Genomic DNA, 7,929 nt, shown 5'->3' with positions numbered 1-7,929 from the left:
GGTACCTCATTGTTGTTTTGATTTGCATCTCTCGGATGATTAGTCATTTTGAGCATGTTTTCATATGTCTCTTAACTTTCTGAATGTCCTCTTTTGAAAGGTGTCTATTTAGATCCTTTGCCCATTTTTTGATTGAATTGTTTATCTTCCTTTTGTTAAGTTGTATGAGTTCCCTATAAATTTTGGAGATTAAGCCCTTATCAGATATGACATTGGCAAATATGTTTTCCCACGCAGTGGGTTTTCTTGTTGTTTTGTTGATGGTTTCTTTCGCTGTGCAGAAGCTTTTTTTTTACTTTATTTTTATTGTTGATACTAGAGGCCTGGTGCATAAAATTTGTGCACTGGTGTGGTCCCTAGGCTTGGCCGGTGATTGAAGTGTGAGCATCTGGCATAGAAGAGCAGATCCCAGCTGACCTCTGGGCTCTGGGCAGCACCTTGCCCCGATGCACCCGCCTCCACATGAGTCATCGGGCCCCCGCCCAGCTTCCTCATTGCCTGGGAGCTGGGTGCGGCCCCGCCCCCCACTGCCACTGCTGGCTGCCGTCTGCAGGGAGATCGACAGGGCAATCGGACCCCGCTCGCACTCACCTGCTCCACCATCCTGCTGCCTGCTCCACCATCCTGCTGCGGTCCCACTCTCATCAGGGCCCATCGGGGCCAGCAGTGCCACATAACTGACGCCCACCATGTTCCATGCCACCCCCTCGTGGTCAGTGCACATTATAGCGAGTGGTCAAACTCCCAGTTGAGGGGACAATTTGCATATTAGCCTTTATTATATAGGACTAGTACAGATATTCCTATCTCCCCCACCTCTTTTGCCCACCTACACTCAGGCCCCACCCCCTTCCCTTTGGCTATCACCACACTGTTGTCTGTGTCTGTGGGTTATGCATATATATTCTTTGGCTAATACCTTCACTTTCTTTCATCTAGTACCCCCCCTTCCCTCCACTCTGACAGCTGTCAGTCTGTTCCATGTATCCTTGCCTCTGTTTCTATTTTGTTCATCAATTTATTTTGTTCATTAGATTCCACGTATAAGTGAGATAATATGGTATTTGTCTTTTCTGACTGGCTTTTTTAATTTAGCAAAATAATCTCTAGGTCCATCCATGCTGTCAAGAAAGGTAAGATTTCCTTCTTTTTTATGGCCAAGTAGTATTCCAAAGCGTAAAGCTTTTTTATCCACTCATCTACTAATGGGCACTTGGGCTGTTTCCAGATCTTAGCTATTGTGAATAATGCTGCTATGAACATAGGGGTGCATATATTTTTTCTGATTGGTGTTTCTGATTTCTTAGGATATATTCCCAGAAGTGGGATCACTGGGTCAAAAGGCAGTTCCATATATAATTTTTTGAGGAAACTCCATACAGTTTTCCACAGTGGCTGCACAAGTCTGCATTCTCACCAGCAGTGTACTAAGGTTCCGTTTTCTCCACATCCTCACTAACACTTGTTTGTTGATTTACTTATGGTAGCCATTCTGGCAGATGCGAGGTGATATTCCATTGTGGTTTTAGTTTGCATTTCTTTGATGATTAGTAACATTGAGCATTTTTTCATGTCTTTTGGCCATCTGTATGTCTTCTTTGTAGAAGTGTCTATTCAGGTCCTTTGCCCATTTTTCAGATCATTACCATTATCAGAAAACATAAAAATCTTGATTTTTAAGAACAGAATTAAGAGTTTGCTGAGATGAGTGCAGAAAATAAATACATTTTATAAAAAGCATATGATGTATAAATTATAGTTATTTGTTTTATGACTTATCAAGACATTACTAGCCCATTAACTGAACATCCAACATGAGTAACAGTAATTAAATTCATTCAAGCTTTGGTATTTTACCAAATTCAAGTTATATGAGAAAACATAGCTTTACACATGTTTTCTGATTTTGTTGTTATGAAAGTATATTTGTCACAGTAGAAGGAAAGAACTGTTTGATTGATTTAAAAGGTAGATGGCATATCCTGGCCAGCATGGCTCAATGGTTGAGCATCAGACTATGAAGCAGGAGGTCAGGGCACATGCCCGAGCTGCAGGCTCAATCCCCAGTAGGGGACGTGCAGGAGGCAGCTGATTAATGATTCTTTCTCATCATTGATGTTTCTATCTTTCTCTCCTTCTCCCTTCCTCTCTGAAATTAATAAATATATCTATATATATAAAATCCTAAGCGACTGTTACAACCGGTTGACCGAACAACCATCGCTATGATGCGCACTGACCACCAGAGGCAGACACTCAACGCAGGAGCTGCCCCCTGGTGGTCAGTGCGCTTACACAGCTAACCTCCCTTGGCCAGCCAACCTCCCGGCCCCCAGTAGCCGATCAGGACTGGGCGAGATGAGCCCCGATTGATCCCGATCGCCGGCCAGGTCGAGAGACCCCAACCATGCACAATTTCATGCACCAGGCCTCTAGTATATATATAAAGATAGATGGCATATAGGCCTCCATTTACACTCTTGCCTTGGGCTCCGTAATGTTAGGGACAGGCCCAAGTTCCATTTTGTTTTTTAATCACAAGAGCTAAAAAATAATGTGTACTTAATATATAGAGTAATAGAATTTTGTCCTAATTTCTTATCTTTGTTTGTTGCTATTATTTGTGTTTGTGTTGAAGGTGAAAGTGGAATTCTACTTTCTAGACTATCATGTATATGAGCCTCTTATTATGTTGAGATATTTTAAACAACTTTCTAAAGAATGTCATAGAAATATTCATTTATTTTGTTTGATTCTTCTATGGAGTGCAATATTTCATGAGAAGATTTCTCTTCATGGGTAGGTCTCCTGCACTTGAATCAAAGAAATGCTGTGACTTGTCAGAATGTGATGCAGGTGGAGGGGTTATGTGTGCGTCATAATCTGTGTATCTTCATTTCTTGGCAGCTTTGTTGTCCAGTAGAAGAAAAACTTAAGGAACAGCTGAAATCTGTTTCTTATCATCATATTTTCCAGAGAATGGAGCAAGTCCTCCTGTCATCTGTTGGCTCAGCATCCATCTATGCCGTTCGTTCTGTAAGATTTCCCTTGAGATAAAAATGTTGAAAGACAGCTTCATTCCTTTCGTGCTCCAGTTCTTTGCATAAGACCTGCTCCATAAATGCACATCAGTAGAGTAGGATTGTACGTGGTCCAATTCTCAAGTGATCTATTTTAAATTTTTAATTTATAAAATAAAAATACTTTATTTAATCCTTTCACCATACTATAACCCAACTATGCTATCTGTCCTGTTATTTATCTTTTCCTGTGTATTTTGTACAAATCTGGTTCTTTAAATGATGAAAATGAGTGTAAGGAAAAATTACATTTCCAGAGGATGGCATATATATATATATATCGTGCAGGGCACTTCTGAACAATCCTAAACCATGGCAAGTCATTATGACGAGAGACAGAGGACTGTCTGGGAGAGAAGGACTTCAGTCAAGTCGATGGCATTTATGACTTTGTGCAGTGACATGGTCCTTTATCTGAAAAAAGTATTAGCTACAATCTTCTGGATGCATTCCCTGTTGGTCAGTGGTATGTTGCCTCTCTAAGTCCTGCCACTTCAATTACATTCACTGTCCTCACACACTTCCTATCAGGAATGGTTGTGTTAATGTGCCAGTTAAAACAGCTGTTGCATCTGATGTCTGAGAAGCTGTGATCAGGAGAGCAAAGAGATTCTCCCATACACTGCCAATGTCAAAGTTAGAGATTTGCCAAGTAAATAAATAAATAAATTTCTTTTGAAGTATCCCCAACTGCTCCTCATTTACTTTAATATATTCCTTTACCACAACTTGTTTATTAATTTTCAAAAGGCAACCTGGTTACACTTATTTTGTGCTTTCAAGATTTTCCCAGACATTCCAATTAAAATACACAGACTGACTCCTCTTGGTGATTACACTAAAGACTGACTACTTTTGTCAATTGTGTTGTGTATATAAAAACAGCACCACAAATGCATACATTGAACACTTTTTGTTAGCATGATGCTATTTTACCTCACACATGATTGCTGCCTTTTGGTACACCAACATTTTGTTTCCAAATAGGTACTTAGATCAAAAAATAATCTTTACTTTGCTTCTTTAAATAATTAATAAGATCTATCTAGTTTTCCATTTCGAAAACAGAGAAGAAATAAGAACTATGTCCTGACCACAATTAAGAATACGTATTGTTTGATCTTTTCCTCCTCTTCTACATTGAGCATAAAGATTTTTTTAAAAAATTCCAACATCTGAAAAATCCAAGTAAATTGAAAAAACCCCAGAAGTTTGTTCCTCTTATCATGGTTAAAGGCAAATCCCCCGATAGGGCTGGCACCCAGTAGTTGCCTAAGTGCTTGCTGAACTGAATTAATCCTCGCATTCTCTGCATTTATCTCCACAAAAAGGTGGTTTAAAGAATCAATTTGAGGATTGATTTTTTAAAAACTTGGCTTCTATGATAAAGTCCACTGAATACCATATGTTAAATCGTTAACTGTATTAGAAAGTGATGAGTACCAACAGTGGAGAAAAATATGCTACAGTTATTTATTTATACAAGCAGTCTTCCTATTTTTATATATTTTTTTTCAGTTACTAAAATAGAACAGTAAACCAGAGGGCAACACATTCCATCTCTCTACCACCAGATGCACATGATGGAACTATTGCTCGTGAGGAGGATGCTTGTTATTCGTCTGTGATCGTCAAGAAACCCATGGAGAGTGATTATGTGGTCTATGTCCTGCTGACCTGTTTTAAAGCAAATAAGTGTTCATCTGTATACTCTTGATTTTGTTTTGAAAACAATGATCACTTAGAATGAGCAAGAGAGCTTCAGAAAATGTATGATTATTATAGATATAAAGTGATGTGGGAGGCTCATTTAGCTCTGTTATACAAATCTTGGTGCAAGTAAGTGGGCCATTGTTATGGCATAAGTGAAGTATCTAGGAGATGTCCCAAAGATTTTGTACAAGGTAGAATTTATTAGACTATTCAGTTCACCACATGTTTGCACAAGTTTTATTGAGTACTTTCTACTTACAAGATGCTAGGGGTATAAAGACGAGTTTGACGTAGCATAGTTTCTATCACCAAGGAATGCAAAAGTGAGATGGCTATCATTACCCCTCTGGTAGTTTGCCATGGATTGCACAGCTGAAGCCAAGTTTCTAAGAGCAAAGGCACTTGGTGAGTAGTTGTCCAATTGGTAACTATTATGCAGAAGTTATGGTGACCTTCTTCAGGACAGTTAACATGATTAATGGAAACGTATTACTTCTGCCCTTTGGCATTTAAACCCCCCATGCTCTTACTCCTCAGTCATACATTGGCCTTCCCTCCTCTCCTGTGCAGACTTCTCTCCTTCCCTGATGGTTTATCACATTTGGCATCAATCTCTCTTCCCTCCCTCCTCTCTCTCCCTGTATTGCTATTTTAGTGGATGCAAATCTTAGTCCCCCAAATAAGGTGAGTAAGGAACATCACATTGCTTAATTAATTTAAATAAAAAAGATAGCTACCTGGAGTTGTGTGGGGAAGCACGGGACTTGGTTGGAAGGTCTGTAAGGAGGATTCTCTGAAAGGTCAGGGGCCTCTGAGAGGACCTTGCCAAAGGTAGCAGCCCCTACTTGACTTTTCCAAACAAGTTCCATTCCTTAGGGTGTTTTGATAGAATCTTTATGCTTAGTCTTTAAAGACCCAACCTTGTAGAAGTATATACTTCTACTTTCTCAAGGATTCTTACCCTGCTGATTATATCTAGAGCTTAATTTTAGTTCAAGCTGTTATAACTCTTAAAACCTAAGGAGGCTGGCGAACAGGGCTACTTGGCGGTGATAGCCAAGTAGTGCCTTATCCCTCTCTTTCACAGAAACGCGTGTTAGAGTAATCATTCATCCATTGTTCAGGGTCTGCTGGTCAGCCCCGGCAGAGTTGGGTCATTTGGAAATTAAAACTCAATCATTTGGTGGCCAACTGCTTTCTTTTCCTGAGCTTATGTTACTGACAAAAATGGAAGGGAAGCCCAGCTGGCATGGCTCAGTGGTTGAGTGTCGACCTATGAACCAGGAGGTCACAGTTCGATTCCTGGTCAGGACACATGCTGGGGTTGTGGGCTCGATCCCCAGTGGGGGAATGCATGAGGCAGCCATACAATGATTCTATCTCTTCACTGATGTTTCTATCTCTCTTTCCCTCTCTATTCCTCTCTAAAATCAATAATATACTAGAGGCCTGGTGCATGAAATTTGTGCACTCAGGGTCCCTCAGCCCAGGCTGCGCCCTCTTCCAGTCTGGGAGCCCTTGGGAGATGTCCAACTGAAGGATACCAGTTATAATGGGTTAGGGCCTATCCTAATCCCTATCCCACCGGGAGTGGGCCTAAGCCGTCAGTCAGACATCCTTAGTGCTACACGGAGGTGGGAGAGGCTCCCACCACTGCTGCTGCACTTGCCAGCCGTGAGCCTGGCTCAGGGCTTCTGGCTGAGTGGTGTTCCCCCTGTGGGAGCAAACTGACCACCAGGAGGCAGCTCCTGCATTGAGTGTCTGCCCCCTGGTGGTCAGTGGGCATCATAGTGACTGGTCATTCTGCCATTCGGTAGATTTGCATATTAGCCTTTTATTATATAGGATATTTTTTTAAATGAAAGGGGAGTCCTTCATGCTCAGCTTGTCATGGTTGCTGGAGATAATTCTCATTGCCTAAACTATAAGCCCTTGAAGGTCAGTAGCCTTTCTGCCATGCTTGTGGCCCAATAATCTCATTAGTACCAAAAATCTCAAGGCCAAATGTTCAGATTTCCAGGGTCTACCAACCTTTTTTTAATATCTGTCACTTTTTTCAGGTACTACAAGGAAGTGGGTTCAAAATGAGAGAATTGCTACTAATCCCGTGAGACTTCAGATACTTTTTTTTTTAGCTGTGCCACACAGGTTCCTCTTAAAACAAGAGAGCCCAAAGGCCCTGGATAACTTCTTAGCTCTAGAGAGGGGGTAGAAAAGTATAAAGAATTAAATATAAAATCTCACAATCTTGTTTTTCTCTCTCTTTCTGGGGACTTAACCATCTGTTTCATCTGATTTCTTTTTTTTTCTTTTAACATAATAATTGAATGCTTTATTATTAATCAATAATAATACTTAATGTATTTTCTATATTAAATATTATATTTATGTATTAAATATTTAACATATGTATTAATATTTAATTTATATATAAAATATTTATTATATTATCAATATTATTGATCCCATCTGAAAGTTGAAGAAACTGAAGGACAAAAAATATAAATGAAATAGTAGAGCTGAAATTTGAAATTGTGTCTGTTTAGCAACTTCAAAGAAAGTGTAATTTATTTATTTTTTTAATTTTTTTAAATATATTTTTTAATTGATTTTTTACAGAGAGGAGGGGAGAGATAGAGAGTTAGAAACATCGACGAGAGAGAAACATCGATCAGCTGCCTCCTGCACACCCGCCACTGGGGATGTGCCCACAACCAAGGTACATGCCCTTGACTGGAATCAAACCCAGGACCCTTGAGTCCACAGGCCGACACTCTATCCACTGAGCCAAACCAGTTAGGGCAAGAAAGTGTAATTTAAATGGGAAAATAATATCCAACATGGAACTATAACTCCAGCGCTGCCACCCAAGCTCCTACAAAGTGGGAAATCTTGACAAAATTGCTTTACCTCCTAGCTCTCCACTTTGCTTATCTAGAAATTTAGGTACTTGCTTACAGAGTTTATTTGGATATTACATAAGATGATAGACAATAAACTACTTTGTGAAGTACTGTACAAATATGAGACATTTAGATCATTCTATGATATTAAGCTCTACAAGTTACACATCCAAGGTGATCAATATTTGATAATGATTAGTGAGCTGATTGAGATATCCCCAGGAAATCAGCAA

This window comes from Myotis lucifugus, unplaced genomic scaffold (assembly GCF_000147115.1).
Source record: "Myotis lucifugus unplaced genomic scaffold, Myoluc2.0 scaffold_9, whole genome shotgun sequence".
Taxonomy (NCBI): domain Eukaryota; kingdom Metazoa; phylum Chordata; class Mammalia; order Chiroptera; family Vespertilionidae; genus Myotis; species Myotis lucifugus.
The sequence above is the reverse complement of the archived record's forward strand: the minus strand, read 5'-3'. Positions refer to the sequence as shown.